Source organism: Nyctereutes procyonoides, unplaced genomic scaffold (assembly GCF_905146905.1).
Source record: "Nyctereutes procyonoides isolate TBG_1078 unplaced genomic scaffold, NYPRO_anot_genome, whole genome shotgun sequence".
NCBI lineage: Eukaryota > Metazoa > Chordata > Mammalia > Carnivora > Canidae > Nyctereutes > Nyctereutes procyonoides.
This window is the reverse complement of record NW_026575043.1, coordinates 37,955,029-37,973,610: the sequence shown is the minus strand read 5'-3', so window position 1 is coordinate 37,973,610 and position 18,582 is coordinate 37,955,029. Positions and strand designations below refer to the sequence as shown.

The window sequence follows — 18,582 nt, the reverse complement described above, 5'->3', positions numbered from 1 at the left end:
ACTAGGCTCCCCTGAAATTTAAAAAATATATTAAGGGGACACTATAAACAATTTTACTCCGAGGAATAAGATAACCTTGATGAAATGGATAAATTCTAGAAAGACACAAACTACCAAATTGACTCCAAAAACAAACCTAGAAAATAAAAATATATCCAAAATAAGAGAGTAAGTTAGTAATAAAAAAAAAATTACCCAAAGAAAAATCAAAGATCAAATGACTATCCTTGTAAATTCTACTAAAACAATTCAAGAAGAATTAGCACTCATCCTCCATCAACTCGTCCAAAAATTAGGAGAGAAAACTTTCCAGCTCATTCTGAGGCCAGTACTATTTATACCAAAATTAAAGACCTCACACATCAAAAACAAAAACAAAAAAGCCTCCTATATACTAATATCTCTTATGAATAGAGGTAAAAAATCCTTACAAAATACTAACAAATTTAATAACATATAAAAGGACTATACACCATGACCAAGTGAGATTTACGTAAGAAATGCAAAGTTGGTTCATTATATAAAAATCAATCAATATTATACAATTTCAATAGAATAAAAGACCAAAAACCCACATCTGCCAGCAAATAAAAGCATTAAACAAAATTTAGCACCCTTTTGTGAGGTGAAAAAAAAAACCCCACTCAACAATTGGGAGAAGGGAACTTTTTCAATCAGACAAAGGGCATTTGTAAAAGACCCACAACTAGCATTATACTTCATGGTAAAAAGACTGAAAGCTTCTAAGATCAGGAACAAGACAAAGATGTCCACTTCTGACATTCTGATTCAACATTATACTGGAGGTTGTTTAACCAGGACAATCAGGCAAGGAAAAAAAAGTAAAAAAGTATTCAGACTGGAAAAAAAGAAGTAAAACTACATGCAGAAGACATGATTTCTGTACATAGAAGATTTTGAGAACTTAGTATTAGACCTAGTAAACAATGTTAAGATCAATATAAAACATCAATTATATTTCTATACATTAGCAATAAACACTGAAAATGAAGTAAGCAGTTCTGTGTACACAAGCATTACAAAAAATAAAACACTTAAGAACAAATTTACCCCCCAAAAAATGTAAGAAATTCATACTGAAAACACTCAATTATACTGAATACACTGCTGAGGCAATTAAAAAGAACGAAGTAAATGCATACATCTCATATTAATGGATAAGATCTAATATTGTTCAGACAACAAGACTCCAGATACTGATTTATCAAAATCCCAGCTTGCTTTTTCACAGAAATTAAAATTCATGTGGAAATGCAAAAGACTTAGAACAGCCAAAATAATCTTAAAAAAGAAATGAAATTTCACATTGATTTCAAAACTTATGACAAAGTTACAGTAATGAAAAGTGTGGTACTAGCATAAAGATAGAAACAGATCAATAGGATACAATTCAGAGTCCAGAAATAAACCCATACACTAATGGCCAATTGATTTTCAGCAAGAATACCAAAATAATTAAGTGGGGAACAGTTTAAGATTTTTCAACAAATGTTTGAACAACTGAACCTCCATCCACATCAAAAGAAGGAGGTTGGACCCCTGCTAACACCATATACTAAAACAACAAAACAAAACCCCTCAAAATAGACTGTAGAACTAAATATGAGAGCTAACTGTAAGTTTTTTTAAAAAATAGAGGTAAATGTTTTTTTTTTTTCAACAAGATAACAAAAGAATAATAACAAAAGAAAAATAAACAGGATTTCATCAAGGGGAACCTTCTCATACTGTTGTGGGAATGCAAGCTGGTACAGTCATTCTGGAAAACAGAGTCCTCAAGAAGCTAAAAATAGAGCTACCCTACAACTCAGCAATTGCACTACTAAGTATTTACCCCAAAGATACAAAAGTAGTAATGATCTGAAGGGGCACCTGTACCACAATGTTTATAGCAGCAATGTCCACCACAAACTATAAAAAGAACCCAGATGTCCATCCACAGATGAATGGATAAAAAGATGCAGTAATATATGTACACAATGGAATATTAATCAGCCATCAAAAAAATGAAATCTTGCCATTTGCAATTACATGGATGGAATTGGAGGATATTATGCTAAGTGAAATAAGTCAATCAGATAAAGAAAATTACTGTGATTTCACTCATATGTGGAATTTAAATAACAAAACAGAGGATCAGGGATCCCTGGGTGGCGCAGCGGTTTAGCGCCTGCCTTTGGCCCAGGGCGCGATCCTGGAGACCCGGGATCGAATCCCACGTGGGGCTCCCGGTGCATGGAGCCTGCTTTTCCCTCTGCCTGTGTCTCTGCCTCTCTCTCTCTCTCTCTCTGTGACTATCATAAATAAATAAAAATTAAAAAAAAAAAACAGGATCATAGGCAAAGAGAGAAAAAAATAAAATAATACAAAATCAGAGGGAGAAAAAACATACAAGACTCCTAACCACTGAAAACAAACTGAGGGTTACTGGAGGGGAGGAAGTGGGGGGGATGGAGTAGCTGGTTAGTTCATTAAGGAGGGCTATAATGAGAGATGTAATGAGCACTGGGTGTTATATAAGACTGATGAATCACTGAACTCTACATCTGAAACTAATAGTACACTATTTGCTAACTAATTTAATTTAAATAAATTTTAAAAAACAGGATTTCATCAAATTATTATTTTTTATTATTTTTATGTACTTATTCATGGGAAACACCGAGAGAGAGGCAGAGACATAGGCAGAGGGAGAAGCAGCCTCCCTGAGGGGAGACTGATGTGAACTCAATTCCAGGACCCAAGGATGAGCCAAAGGCAGATGCTCAAACGCTGAGGCATCCGGGTGCTCTGGATTTCATCAAATTAAAAACTTTTGTCCTTTAAAGGATACCATCATGAAAGTAAAAAAGACAACCCAAAGAATGGGAGAAAATATCTATAAATCATATATGTGATAAGGGATTTATATCCACATTATATAAAGTCCTCTTATATCAGAAGACAACTCAATTTAGAAATGGGCAAGGGTGGTGCCTGACTGGCTCAGTCTGAAGAAAATGACTTTTGATCTAAGGGTCATGAGTTAGAGCAATATGTTGGCTGGAGAGATTACTTAAATAAAAACTTTTAAAAAAGGAGGCAATGAAATAGAAATTTCTCCAAAAATGATATACAAATGGCCAAGTATAAAGATGTTCAACGTGCTAATCAGAGGAATGTGAATCAAAACCACAATGATATATCACCTTATACCCCTTAGGATAGCTACTTTTTATTATTAAAAATAAACACACTAGAAAATAACAACTGTTGCAAGGGATGTGAAGAAATTAGAATCCTCATGTGCTGTGGTTGGAATGTAAAATGGTGCAATTGCTATGGAAAGCAAAAGAGGTTCCTCAAAACATTAAAAATTGAACTACCATATGATCCAGCAATCCCACTTCCGGATATACATCCAAAAGAAATGAAAGCAGGATTTCAAAGAGATATTTGCACACTTATATTCATGATAACAGCAGCACTGTTCATGATAATTAAGAGGTGGAAGCAGCCCAAATGTTCATTAACTGATGAATGAATTCTTAAAATGTGGTATATACATACAATCAGATATTATCCAGCCATAAGAAGGAAGTCCCGCCACATACAGCAACACCTCTGAACCTTGAGGACACTTATGCCAAATTTAAAAAGCCAATCACAAAGAAACAAATACTATGTTAATTCCACTTATATGAAGTATCTAAAGTAGTCAAAGCAACAGAAAAGAAACAAAAAGTAGAAAGGTGGATACCTCACTCTAGGGAGAGAGGGAAAAAGGGAGTCTGTTGTTTAATGGGATGGATACAAAGTTTCAATTTTGCAAGATGAAAAGTTCTAGAGATCTGTTTTAAAACAACTTGAATAGGGGCACCTGGGTGGCTCAGTGGTTGAGCATCTGCCATTGGCTCAGTTGTGATCCCGGGGTCCTGGGATTCAGTCCCACATCAGGCTCCCTGCAGGCAGCCTGCTTCTCCCTCTCCTATGTCTCTGCCTCTCTGTGTCGCTCACAAATAAATAAAATCTTAAAAAAAAAAAAAAAAAAAACCAATGTGAATATATTTAACAATTAAATGGTTAAGATGGTAAAATTTATGTTATGTTTTTACCAGAATAAAAAATGAGCAAAAAATTTGAATAAACATTTTCCCAAGGAAATACACAAATAATACAATACAATAAGCACAAGAAATGCTCCTCAATACAATTAGTTATTAGGGGAAATGTGAATCAAAATCACAATTAGATACCACTTTATATCCACTGGGTTGACTATAATCAAAAAATAGGAACAGTAAAAATGTTACAAAGAATGTGGAAAAATCAGAATCCTCATATTGCTGGCACAATTGCCACTTCAGAAAGCAATTTGGTAGCATCTCAAAAATTAAATATAGAGGTATATGATCCAGCAATTTCCCTCCCAGGTATATATCCCAAAGAGTTGAAAATATAAGTCCACACAAAAATTTGCTCAACAATGTTCAGAGCAGCTTTATTCACAATAGCTGCAAAGTGCAAACAACCCAAATGTCCATTAACTGATGAATGGATACATTGTGGCATAGCTATACAATGGAATGTTATTCAGCCAGGAAAACAAAGTACTACTATACATGTATTTATAATTTACTATACATGTATAACATGGATGAACCTTGGAAACATGCTAAGTAAATAAAGCCAGACACAAAAAGGCCAAATATTGTATGATTCCTCTAATATAAAATGCCTATATTAGGCAAATCCATGACACAGAAATAGACTAGTGGTTGCCATGGGCTGGGGTAGGGGGAAGAATAAGGAATATAGTAGTTTTAATAATGGTTGAAAAATACTAGATCCTAATCCCTGAAAAGTGTTATTTGATTTGAGAAAAGGGTCTTTGCAGATGTAATTAAGAATCTTGAGATGGGAAAATTATGCTGAATTATACATACAAATGGACCCAAAATATCACCACAAGTATCCTCCGTAAGAGAGACAGAAGATTTCACACATACAATAGGAGAAAGCATTGTAACAATATTGGAGTAATACGGACACAGCCAAAGAATGCCAGCTGGAAGAGGCAAGGAATGGATTCTCCCCTAGAGTATCCAGGGTAGCATGGCCCTGCTTCCCTGACTTAGGTCCAGGGATAGTGATACCCCTGGATAGAGTATCCAGGGTAGCATGGTCAGCATCCCTGACTTAGGTCCAGGGATAGTGATTTCTAATTTACCTCAAGAACAGAGAGAGAATAAACTTTTGTTGTTTTAATCCACCAAGAGTGTGGTAATTTGTTATAGTAGCCACAGGAAACTAATACAGGGTTTTAGGATTGATGAAATGTTTGGGAATTAAGATAGTAGTAAAGACTGCACAATTTGTGAATATACTAAAAATCGTTCAATTTTGCATTCTACAGAGTGAATGTATAATATGTGAATTATATCTCAATTAAAGAAAACAATGCCTAGCAATAGGCTGGTGTAACCCCCACATCCCAACAACTGATACTAAATTTTCAAAGTCCCTAAACAGACTCCATTCATGTAACAAAAATTAATTAGGATTATGGTAACAATGCAAACTAATCTAGCCAACAGAGTTAAACTTATATCATATGGTCAATCTACAAATTCGTAGTGGGAGGCATACATCCCCAGGGATAGATAGATATCATCTGGTAGAGTGGACACTACTCTGATACCAAGGACTTGAAACACCAACTTCATTAACATTAGGATTGCTAAATATCTTGATTTGACCAGGACAATCCAGTTTGACCTGCTGTCCCTAATATATTTTTTAATAGTGCCATTTTTCAGTCTTAAAAATATCTTGATTTCAGGCTGCCTGAGTGGCTCAATCATTTAAGTATCTGACTGTGGATTTCAGCTTAGGTCATAATCTCAGGGTCATGAGATCAAGACCTGTGTTGGGCTCTGTGCTTGGTGGGGAGTCTGCTTATTTTCTCTCTCTCCTTCACCTCCCTCCAAAAAACAAAACAAAACAAAAAACAAACAAACAAAAAACTGATTTCGGTGATAAATTAGTCTACCTAATTATAAGGAAACTGGAAGTTAGGAAAGTGGTGAGAGCATATTCTATACAGGCCAGATGGGCCCTGTCATGCATCTCTATATAATATATATCTCCTTGCTATTGGAAAGCTCCCAAGGAAAAAATTCCTGATAGGACTCCCACAGAACATCCATATTTTGTTTTAAAATGTATACAATACTAATGATTAAGCAGAACTCTCGGAACTCTATTATTTGGTGTTACTCAAATGACTAATTTATACATTTAAAGGAACGTATAAGTAATACTTGATACATTTAAAGGAAAGTATAAGTAATACTTGTAGTTGACAAGTATAAGAAACTTATAAAGGATGGCTTAAAATAACTTGTATCCAAGTTTTTTTTAACTGTTATGAAACCAAAAGATGAAAGTCACTATTATTTTTTTCATATCAAATTGACCCTAACATAATAATGCTATGTTAGAATTCCTGGGTGCAAAAAAGGAGGAGGGGGGAATTTTTTTCTTTCTTTCTTTCTCATTTTTTAAAAGAAATTATTACTCCATTGAAAGATCATAAATTCTATGGGTGGTCATACATATAAGGTTGGCAATGTTCTGATGTTCACTATTTTGGATGAAGTACAACTATAAAACAAATTAAATCAGTAGAATTAGAACATATCCCTATCCACCAAAGGCTGAGAAACAAAGAAATGACACAGGAGCAGAATGATAAAGAACTGCATAGTTCTGACAGTCTCCTAATCCTAACCCCTAACAGAGAAAAGAGGAGGGAAGAGCATCAAGATGGTGTTTGTGAGGAATCTGAGTATCAGGAAGTATCTAGTGAGCCTACCAAGTGCCAGGTACTTGTCTACGTACTGGTGATATAGTAGTGATTGAAATAAAGACTCTTTCTTCAGGGACTTGACACTGCAATAGAGATAACTAGAAAATACATTTTAAAAAATAGACACATATGAAGTTGCTGTATGCAATGTTATAATAGCACGTTACATATTTCAATTCCTAATGTAATGTAAAACATAAAAAATATATTATTATATATGTGTATACATATACATAAAATTTCAAATGGTTATAAATGCTACAGAGAAAATAAAGGAGGAAATGAGCCAGGTAGCATGGAGGCAGGTTGATATTTGTATGGCATGGTTATGGGGATCTAGGGAAGAATTTGCCAGCAGAAGGAAGGGTAAACACAAAGGCTCTGAGAGGAGCCAAATTTAAGGACTGCTCAAGAGGCTAACATAGGCAAGCCAATGGAAAGGGAGAGAAACTGGAGATGAGATCAAAGAATGAGTTCATTGTAGTATGTTAATGTAGGCCATTCTAAGTTCTTTGGTTTTTACTCTGAGTGTAATGGGTCACTGGGAAGTTATGAGCGAGGAGTGATTCAATCTTTCATTTCAGAAGGATCACTCTGGCTTGGTACATGAAGAAATTAGACTTTAGAGGGTAATACCTGGGAGCAGGAAGGCAAGTTAAGAGAGCACTGAAATAATACAGACAGGAGATGATAGTAGTACAAGACAGGGATACTGAGAAGGGGTCAAATTCCTGATCAAACCTTTAAGGTTAAATGTTCACAAGATTTGTTGATAGATTGGATCTGGGATGTGAAGAGGATGACACCTACAAGAGGTAATGCTGAGCAGGTAAATATGAGACCAGAGCTCAGGGAAAGACCTGGGCTAAGTACACAAATTTTGGAGTCTTTGGCATGGAATGTTACATAAAACACAAGACTAGATGAGGTCATCTAGGGAAAGAGGGCTGATATCCAAGCCCTGGGGCATTCCATCAGTTAGAGGTCAGGGACATAAGAAGAAACCAGGAAAGGATATGAAAAGGGAACACTTACTTAGAGCCAACTGGGGTGGAGGTAGGGGTGGGGGGTGGGGGTGGGGGCAGTAAAAGGAAATTGAGAAAAAGAAACATGTTGTAATCCAAATGAAAAATTATTTTCAGGGAAGACGAAATGAATGACTCTGATAATTGCTGCCAATAGATCACATAATTAATAACTAACAATTGATTACTCAATTAAGCACTGTAGAATTCATTGATGATCTTGACAAGAGTGGATTTAAAGGAGCATGGGAGAATTGGAGGAAGCAAATAAGCACAACTCTGGAGTTTTCCTATAATGAAAAGCAAATATGAAATAAAACAAGCAGAAGGGGGATATGCAATTAAAAGATGGATTTTTTTAATGAGAGGTGACATTACAGTCTGTTTGCTGATGATAATCATCCAGAGAAACCAAAAACTTAATCCAGGACAAAGAAGAGACTTTGGAAGAGTATTCCTAAATAAACAAAAACTGCTTGGATTTAGTACATAAGGGAAGGTTTTGCCCTTAGCCTGGAGCCAAATAATCCACTCATAATAACAGAACAATCTGGAGAAGAGTTGGAATGGTGGGTAACGGGTGTGGTAGCCAGCCTCCAAGATGGCCCCAAATAAATCTTACCTCCTGGTATTCACACTCTTGTGTAGTCCTCTCCCACACTATCACAGGGTTAGCCTATGTGACTAAGCAAATACAGATGGGATGGTATCAAACTTCTGAAAAAGACTGCACTTCATCTTGGGGGCAAACTCGCTCTTGAATCTCCTGAATCACTCTAAGGGAAGCCAGTTGCCATGACAGGCACAGCCCCATGGAGAGGCCCACAGAGTGAAGAACTGACAGTCAAGTGAGCAAGCTTGGACACTGGTCATCCAACAAAAAAGTCCTCAGAGACTGCCAACCCAGTCAAGAGCTTCAGTATGACCTCCTAAGACACCCTGAGCCAGAATCACTCGGCTAAGCCAGTCCTAGATCCTAGAGCATGACAAATGTTGAGACGAACATTCCTTAGGTCATTAAGTTTGAGACAACGTGTCCCACAGCAATAGATAACTATATAATGGGTCTCACTGAGCTATATACACAAGTTACTGGGCATACAACTTACTTATTGTTTGCCAACTGGCATGAAACGATTTCATGTGGCCTCGCCCACCCATATTCAATCACTTCACCAAGTAAAGCCCTTAAGGAAAGGGCTATACAAATGTGCAAACTAACCTCGTGTAATCACTCTTAATCAACACACATTTACCCTGAGTTAACCACTTTAACACATGAGCTGAAACCTCTGGTATGTGTATCAGCCCATCTTGGCCTCACACCATTGTACAAGAAGTCAGTTTCATGCAGCTTAAAACGTATGACCCTCTTACTTTCTTTTTCCTTTCGAGAGAACAGGTGAAAGAATGCTGCCCTCCTTGTTTTTAAGGGAGCAATAAACAGAGCTCCAGAATTGGCTTGCATTTACCAGACATACTCAGGTCAGACACACTCAGGAAACATTGTCTAAACAGTAGTCTTTTTTTTTTTAAGATTTTATTTATTCATGAGAGACACACAGAGAGCGAGAGAGGCAGAGACACAGGCAGAGGGAGAAGCAGGCTCCACGCAGGAAGCTCGATGTGGGACTCGATCCCAAGACTCCAGGATCACGCCCTGGGCCAAAGGCAGGTGCTAAACTGCTGAGCCACCCAGGCTGCCCAGTAGTCTTTTAACACAGGAGAAAATAAGAGAAAACTGAAGGAAAAAAAGATACAATCTTGGTCCTTATAAAGATCTCTCTGGGGCACCTGGGTGGCCCAGTGGTTGAGTGTCTGCCTTCAGCTCAGGTGGAGATCCTGGAGACCCGGGATCCAGTCCCACGTCAGGCTCCCTGCATGGAGCCTGCTTCTGCCTCTCTCGCAGGCTCTCTGTGTCTCTCATGAATAAATAAAATCTTCAAAAAAAAAAAAAAGATAAATAAATAAAGATCTCTCATCTTACCTCAGGTGTGCACTGAAACTTCTAAGAGTTTGAGCTACTCCAGGCAGGAGAAGGTCACATCCTTGAGGCAAGCAGAGAGGAGGATGTGGGTCACTTGCACGTTGCAGGCATGTTTTCTATTCTACTGCCCACCTGAGATCGCCTTCTGGATGTTGATCAAGCACATGGCGCGAGGAACCAGGGAAGAGAACCGGATCCCCTCCCAGGCACCTGTTCCTCCCCCACTCCCCTCCCCCACATCTTAGTAAAGAAAACACTACGCCTGCCAACGGCCCCCAATCCAAAGCCTTGGAAACCACCCTGGTGTCCTGGCCGTCGGGGGGGGGGGGGTGCGGGGGACCTCCTTAGGGCGGGAGGGTCTCAAACAGTGTCCCGGCAGAAATACAGCGAACAAGGAAGAGGTGCGGGGCGCTTCGGGAGGCAGGAGAGGGAGCAATAACGAATTTACAGATACTTGAACGTCCTTAAAGGGTCTGGGCCCGCCGGCGTCCGGAGCGCGTCCAGAACGGCCAGGATGAAACGACGAGGATCCCACCGGGGACCCCGCAGGCCAGGGGCGGGCAGAGCGGGAGGGGCCCGGGCAGGCCTCTCCTCCGGGAGGCGCAGGCTGGGCCCGGGCCTGGGGGAGGGGGCGGCCCGCCGCCGGTGGGGGAGGGGAGGCTGCCCGAAAGGCCCCCGCCGAGGCGGACGCAGGGGTGAGCGTGGAGGGGCCCTTCGGAGGCCGCGGCAACAGGCACAGGCCGCTCCCGCGCGGCCAGACCCGGAGCGCGGCGGCCGGCTGGGCTGCGGCCGCCCTCCCCCCCCTCCTCCCCCTCCCCGCCGGGATCCCCGGGGCCGCGCCACGCCCCCCCCTTACCAGCCCGGCTCCGCCGCGTCCCCGAAGCGGTCCCGGAGCTGCCGGCGGCGCACCGCCCCGACGCGCTCCCCAGGCGAAGCCTGAGGGGACGACGCCTCCTCAGGCCCCAGGCACCGCTGACGCCGCCGCCTCCGCACGCGCGCCCGCTGCGACCTGTGATTGGCTGCCAGGTGGGGGCCGAGGCCGGCGTGGCTCAGGGCGCCGCGATCTGATTGGTGGAGAGGCCGGGCGGCGCCTGCGCGCGCTCTGGCGCCCCTGGTGGCGATCGCTGGGGGCGGGGTCAGGCTGAGGGCGTGAGGGCAGGGGCAGCACCAAGTCCGGGGAAGAAGAGTCTTAGGAAGTCAAGGTCGCAGAGCTGACCGGGCTCCAAGGACAAGGGAGGGCCCCCAATCCATCCGTCCTGGGGTACTTCTGCCCACCTAGCGTTTAGCTCTCATAATCCTCAGGTGTCATCCGTTTGTCATAAAAGCGCTCCTCGTGTTTGGGGTAACTTGACCATGCAACTGGGTCTTGACGCCCATGCTCTTGACCTTGCATCTGGTCAAGCTATACCAAAATAGCCTGGCACCTATTTTTGTATGGCTTGCAGCGACCTAAGAAGGAACTTTATATCTGTTCCTGTCTGGAAAAACAAAACATAAGGGGAATATGATTTTGCAACACCTGAAAAATAGATAAAATTCAAATTTCAGTGTCCGTAAAGTTTTGTTTTTTTTTTTAATTTTTTTTTCAATTTATTTATTTATGATAGTCACAGAGAGAGAGAGAGAGAGGCAGAGACACAGGCAGAGGGAGAAGCAGGCTCCACGCACCAGGAGCCCGATATGGGATTCGATCCCGGGTCTCCAGGATCGCGCCCCGGGCCAAAGGCAGGCGCCAAACCGCTGCGCCACTCAGGGATCCCAGTGTCCGTAAAGTTTTATTGGAACACAGATATACCCATTCCTTTAGATATTTACCTATGGTTGCTTTCCTGTTAAAACAGCAGTTGATTCGTTGTCAGAAATCATATTCAAAAGCCTAAAATATTTACTATCTGGCCTTTTACAGATTTTTTTATAAATTGCCATTTCTGCTAGAAGTCTGTCTAGTTTAGTAATGTGTTGAAATTAAAAAAAAAAAAAAAAAAGGCTTGGGATCCCTAGGATGCTTAGCAGTTAAGCGCCTGGCTTTGGCCCAGAGCATGATCCTGGAGACCCGGGATCAAGTCCCACATCGGGCTCCCTGCATGGAGCCTGCTTCTCCCTCTGCCTGTGTCTCTGCCTCACTCTCTGTGCCTCTCATGAAAAAATAAATTAAATTAAAAAAAAAAGATTTTGGGTTTTTTAATATATCACTATTTTTGTCACTAGATCTACTTTCTTGTTATCTCTGTAGGTTCTATTGTTCCTCTTTACAATATTTTTAAGTCTTTTTAAATTGTAATGTAGTTGGGATACAAGGTTATATTAGTTCAGTTGTACATTGTAGCAATATGACATTCTATACATAGCTATCACCATAAGTCTACTTACCATCTGTCACCATACAAAGATATCCTCTTTACAATTTTTTGAGACAAATGCCTAGGTATTTTGTTTGTAAGCTCTGTTATTTCATTTGTATGTAATGCTATAAAGTTACCTTCATTTACTTAAGTACCAGTTTAACTATATCCTACAATTTTTGCTTCATTAATATGTTCATTGTCATTTAATTCCAAGTATGTCTTTTTTTATCCTTTTAAAAAATGTTTTTATTTGTTTATTTGAGAGAGAGAGAGAGAATGGATGAGTTGGGGAGGGTCAGAGGGAGAGGGGGACTGTCTCCCTTTGAGGACTCCCTGCTGCAGGGTGCCTGATGCAGGGATTGATTCCAGGACCCTGAGATCACAACCTGAGCAGAAGGCAGACGCCTAACTGAGCCACCGAGATGCCCCTCCAAGGATGTCTTAAATTCCCTAGTGATTCTCTTTTTAATACAAGAGTTATATGGTATTTATTTCCAAATCTATAGGATCTTAAAAAGCTGTTCCTTTATGAATTTCTTGTCTTGTTGCCTTATGGTCAGATCACACAGTCTAAATAGTATTGATCCTTTGCATTTGAGGATTTCTGTTCAGTCAAGTATACCATAGTCAAAATTAAGAGGATGTTGATACAGAGAAAGTATTTTCAATGTCTAAAATGTGTAGTTGGCCTCAAAATTACTCCATCATCCTTCATTAAGTTACTATTAACTATGCTCCAAACTTTATTCAAATTTCACTAGTTTTTCTACTAATGTCCTTTTTCTATTCCAGATTCCCATGCAGGATACTGCATGGACCTTAGTCATAGTGTCTCCTTAGTCTACTCATCATGACCTTGACAATTTTAAGGAGTCCTTAAGGGTCAGATATTTTGCAGAATATTTCTCAATATGGGTTGGATGTTTTCCTCATGGTTACACTGGGGATGTAGGGTTTTAAATTATACCACGAGGTGATTTGTCCTCATCACTTCCAGGGGGGATACATGTTATCACTATGATTTACCACTAACCTCTCCACTGTAAAGTTACTTTTCTCTCCTTTCCACAGTCTACTCTTTGGAAGCAAGTCACTAAATCCAGCCTACCCTCTGGAAAACACATCTAGTCTCATTGAGAGGAGAATGCTTATGAAATACACAAATTATTGAGAGAACTGAAATTATCTGGACTTCATTTGTAAGGAAGATTTGTTTATCTTACCTTTAAATTTAATTTTAAATTAATCAAAATTAAATAAAATTAAAAATTCAGCACCTAAGTCATACTAGCTACATTTCAACGCCTCAGTAGTCACATGTAGCATATTGGACACAACAGATATAGAACATTTCAATCACTGCAGAAACTTCTATCAACAGCACTGATTTAGAACATTATTTTTCCAACCTTTCTTCTTTTCCCTCCTCTTCTTCGTTGAGGTACAATTGACATACAACATTATATTAGTTTCAGGAGTACAACATAGTGATCCAATATTTGTTTATATTGTGAAATGATCACAATAAGCCTAGTGAAAATCCATCCATCACCAAACATAGATACAAATTCCTTTTCTTGTGATGAGAACTTTTAAGATTTACTCTCTGAGCAACATTCTTCTAATAAATTTATTTTGTATTGGTGTTCAATTTGCCAACATATAGAATAACACCCAGTGCTCATCCCATCAAGTGCCCCCTTCAGTGCCCATCACCCAGTCACCCACACCCCCCACCCACCTCCCCTTCCACCACCCCCAGTTCGTTTCCCAGAGTTCGGAGTCTCTCATGTTCTGTCTCCCTCTGAGCAACATTTCGAACAATATGGTATTATTAACTATAGTCACCACGCTGTACATTACCTCCTTATGACTTATTTTATAACTAGAAGTTTGAACCTCTGGATCCCCTTCACCCATTGCCCACCCTACCCCTTCTTCTTTTCAAATATATGCAGTTTAAATATTAATTTCTTCTAACAACTGCTTTACCTCCATCTTATAAATTTTGTTGTTTCAATATAATTCAGTTGCAATTATTTTCCTTTTCCACATCATCTTCTTACAGGAACTCTGAGTTGTTTATTTTTTTTTAATTTTTTTTTTACTCTGAGTTATTTAGAAGCAGAACCAGAACTAGGGTGAGCATAGAGCACACATTCAAGAGGTTTGTAGAAGTGCAGGAATGGCACTTTGTACTTTAGGCTCCTGGCTTCCTCTGCTCTGGTCCTAGCCCTGTTTAAATATATTGCTTAATTTCTGAGCTTTGGGGTTTTTTTCTCAATTATCTTTCTGGTTTTGATTTCTAGCTCAATTCCCCCAAAGTCAGTGGGCAGTTACAAAAAACCCTAGAGCTAACACCATAATTAATGATGAGCTATTGCATGAGTCTGAGAACAAGACAAGGATGTCCATTATAACCACTTCAATTCAACAAAGCACTTGAACAGCCAAGACAGCTTTGAACAACAACACTGGAGAACTTAAACTCCCAGATATCTGTATTAGTCATCATTCTCCAGAAAGACAGAAGCAGTAGGATAAAGAGAGAAAGAAAAGGGGTTTATGCAATTATGGAGACCCAGAAGTCTGATCATTATGCTGTCTGCAAGCGAGAGAATCAGGAATGCTAGTGGTATAATTCAATCTGAGTCTGAAGGCCTTAGAACCAGGAGTTATGATGTCCAAAGGCAGGAGAGATGGGACGTCTTATATCCCCTTTTTCCCCAAAAGAGGGGAAAATTTCTCTCCCTTCACTTTTGTTCTCTTAGGGCTCTTAATGGGTTGAATTAGATAATGCTCACCCACGTTGCTGAGGGTTTATCTTGCTTACTCAGTCTGTTGATTTAAATACTAATCTCTTCCAAAAACACCCTCACAGACACCCCCAGAAATAATGTTTTACTAGCTACCTGGGCATCCCTTATCTCAGTAAAGTTGACACATAAAATTAATCATCACATAAGCTTAGGCAGAAGTACAATGTTTAAGACAGTGTGGTGTTACCGTAAGGATAGAGAATTGAAAAAATGGAACGGAATGGAGTCCAGAAATACATTACAGTCTCCTGCTAGACGTACACAAAGGTTCCTCTGAAATACAGTGGGAAAAGAGTGGTCTTTTTAGTAAATGGTGCTGGTTGATTTGAATATGCATATGAAAAAACAAACCTGGATACTCGGACTTGTCACACAATAAACAACAAAAAATAAATAGATTTGAGATGGATCTTGGACCTAAATGCAAAAAAACTAAACAATAAAGCTTCTAGAAGAAAACAAAGGAGGAATATATTTATGTCCTTGGTAGATAATAATTTCCTAAATATGATGCACTGTGAAGTACCAACCCTAATTCATATATATACACCTAGGAAACCACCATCCAGATAAAGCCATGGGATATTTCCAGAACCCTGGAAGTTCCCTCATACCTTCCTAATTGGCAGTCTAGTTTAAATATATATTTGGGACACTGGGGTGGCACAGCTGGTTGGGCATCTGACTCTTGGTTTTGGTTCAGGTCATGATCTCAGGGTCCTGGGATTGAGCCCTGAGTCAGGCTCCATGCTCATTGCTGTCTGCTTGAGATTCTCTCTCCTTCTCTCTTCTGCTCTCTCTCCCTCTCTCTAAAATAATAAATAAATAAATAAATAAATAAATAATAGATAAATAAATAAATAATAGGCTGCAAGACTTGAATAGGCACTTAATAAAACAAGATGGTAAAATAAAAAAAAAAAGAAGATGGTATTCAAGTGACCAAAAACCATATTAAAAAATTATCCAGATCATTAATCATCAGGGAAATGAAGATGAAAACAATGTGGTACCACCTTAACTTCAGGAGAACAGCACTAATAGAAAGGACTGACAGTACCTAGCATTGTATCTGTAGCATTGGAATTCTCAGTGTTGTTGGTGCCAGTGAAAAGTATTTCAATCACTGTGATAAAGTGTTTAAGAGAATCTGCACTAAAACGTTAAATCAGGGATCCCTGGGTGGCGCAGCGGTTTAGCGCCTGCCTTTGGCCCGGGGCACGATCCTGGAGACCTGGGATCGAATCCCACGTCGGGCTCCCGGTGCATGGAGCCTGCTTCTCCCTCTGCCTATGTCTCTGCCTCTCTCTCTCTCTCTGTGTGTGGCTACCATAAATAAATTAAAAAAAATTAAAAAAAAAATAAAACGTTAAATCAGTGTAGCTCCAGAACTTCTCATAAGTACACATATATTCTAGGGAAATGACTACATATGTCTTACCAAAAGACATGCACAGACTTGTGTCAGCTTTATTCCAAATAGCAAAAGAATCAGCCTCAAGGTCTATTGGGAGTAAAATGGGCATATAAAACTCTACCATATTCATTCAGTGGGATTCTACTCAGCAATGAAAAAAAAAACCACATTCTTTCTCATTGCATCCCACTTCTTTAAAGAAAAACAAAGACAAAAATCTATTGTGTGATCTCAGTTACTTAAAGCTTAAAAACTGAAAAAAAAAAAAAAAAAACCTGAATCTCTCATAGTAGAGGTCAGAATAGTGGTTACTTTGGGGAGAGAGTTTGGGAAGAAGCATAAAGAAGGCTTCTATGCTACCTCTTGATAGTACGGTCCTGAAGAATTGTCACCATAAAACCTATCAGTGACTATTATCCACAGCCATGATGTATAGATGGCCTAGCCTCAATTCTATCTGAAAGAGTTCCTGGAGGTGAGTAGAACATAACTTTCACTATAATGCTACCTGTGGTAACATCTGGAATAACTAGAGCTCATGGCAATCCTCTTTTTAGATATTACTAGTGAGAACTACAGGTGGATGTTGCTGAGAATAATGGATGCTGCACTTCTTGATCCTGGTTGAACTGAAGTTTGAATCACAACCTCTGTTTCAGGAGGAAACCCTTCCAATTGCTCTGGCTTTTCCAAAAGTTTGATGCTTCTTAGTTTGATGCTCTGTTTTCTCCTTTGAAGTCAAAAACTGTAGCTGGCATTTGGAACCCTAAAAGACTCTTGTTCCAGTGCCTCCAACAATGATTCACATAGAATATGACAGCTCTGAAAATATTGAAACAGGATGGACAGAGCAAATTCTTAGTGTTTTCATGGCATGTTCTGAAATGCATTTCCACATCAGCAAAGGCTGACGATCTGTAATTGCAAACCTGGCACACATAGGGCATTTCACCAGGCTTATGATTGTCCTTCATGTGCTGTAAGAGAACCTGGTCTGTTTTGAATGACAAGTCACAAATTTTAAAGACAGCAGAGGGCTCCTGGGTAGTGTGTACACTTTCAATGTGACATTGAAGCTGGAAGGGAGTGGGAAACTGTCGATGGCAGTGCTGGCAGGTGGTGTGGTTTTCCCAGCTGTCACCCCTCTGCTTCTCAAGTACCAAATGGCTCCTCACATGGCTCAGAAACTTGACATTCTTCAGAACTTTCAAGCAGCTGAGGCATTTAAAGGTTGTGTGAGTCTTCTGTTTTGGCTGACTGTCTCCTTCTTGTTGCCCATAGTAAAAGTCACGAAGTAACATGATCAGATTTTCTTTCTTGGGATCCAGCCTGGTTTTGACTTGCCAGACTCGAAAAGTCTGTTTTTTCCAGGCTTTCCAAGCTATTTTGTGTCTAGATCCATAAGATTGAAATGTGTCCTGTCAGTTGCATAAGCCCAAGAAAATAATGCTCCATTCTGAACATGGTTTAATGAAAATGGGACACCTTTTGAGGTTGTGCTCATGCTCACTGTAGAAGAAAAATCTGAAAAGGCCATAGTGAGGAATGTCCTCCTGGGATTCCATCACTGAATTTAGGTCTTTTGGGATTTCCACTGTTTATACTGGAAACGGTATAATTGCTTTGAATTGTGAGGACTTCCACCCTTGCCTCCTACAAAAGTAGAGCTCCAAGTAGACACAAAGATATGGAGAGAGCAAATCTGAGGGATTGTGAGGCATGATTTGTGGTGAGCTCGTTTTATAATCAGGATGAAACAAAAGCTCAAAAATCATAGGACTATTACCCTCCATTCAGATTGAGGTGGCGACTGTGAGTGCCACATGGATTACATGGTTTGCACGCTGCAATGAACAAGCGGCATCTTGACTCAAGTAGCCTTTCTTTCTCCTGGAAGATCATTCCAGGGTCACTCTTAAAAATGTCCAAAATGACTGGTTTTGAATCTGAAATCACTCCGATAAAGAGAATTTTTGCATCTTCATTTACATGTTTCACTCTTACTAAGATGAGCTCAGCATCTTCATTATCCTTATTCCCATGTTTGGATTCTCCTCTGTCCTTCTCTGGTGGTTCTGGCACTTATTTTTCCTCACATGACAAGAAAAGACCTACCAT

General features: G+C 39.9%; 1 protein-coding gene and 1 pseudogene across 2 annotated transcripts in view; both read right to left on the bottom strand.

The window, feature by feature from the left end:
- Positions 1-10,848, bottom strand: part of ZNF280B (zinc finger protein 280B) — a 24,190-nt gene extending 13,342 nt beyond the window's left edge. Inside the window, exons 1-2 of one of the 2 annotated variants that reach the window (XM_055322168.1) lie at positions 10,740-10,848; positions 9,884-9,944 (exon numbers count right to left, since the gene is read on the bottom strand). The gene's annotated coding sequence lies outside the window, so the exon portion shown is untranslated. The remainder of the gene's footprint in view (positions 1-9,883; positions 9,945-10,739) is intronic. The other variant, XM_055322169.1, reaches the window with a different exon arrangement.
- LOC129508275 (zinc finger protein 280A-like) lies at positions 10,328-18,582 on the bottom strand (annotated as a pseudogene).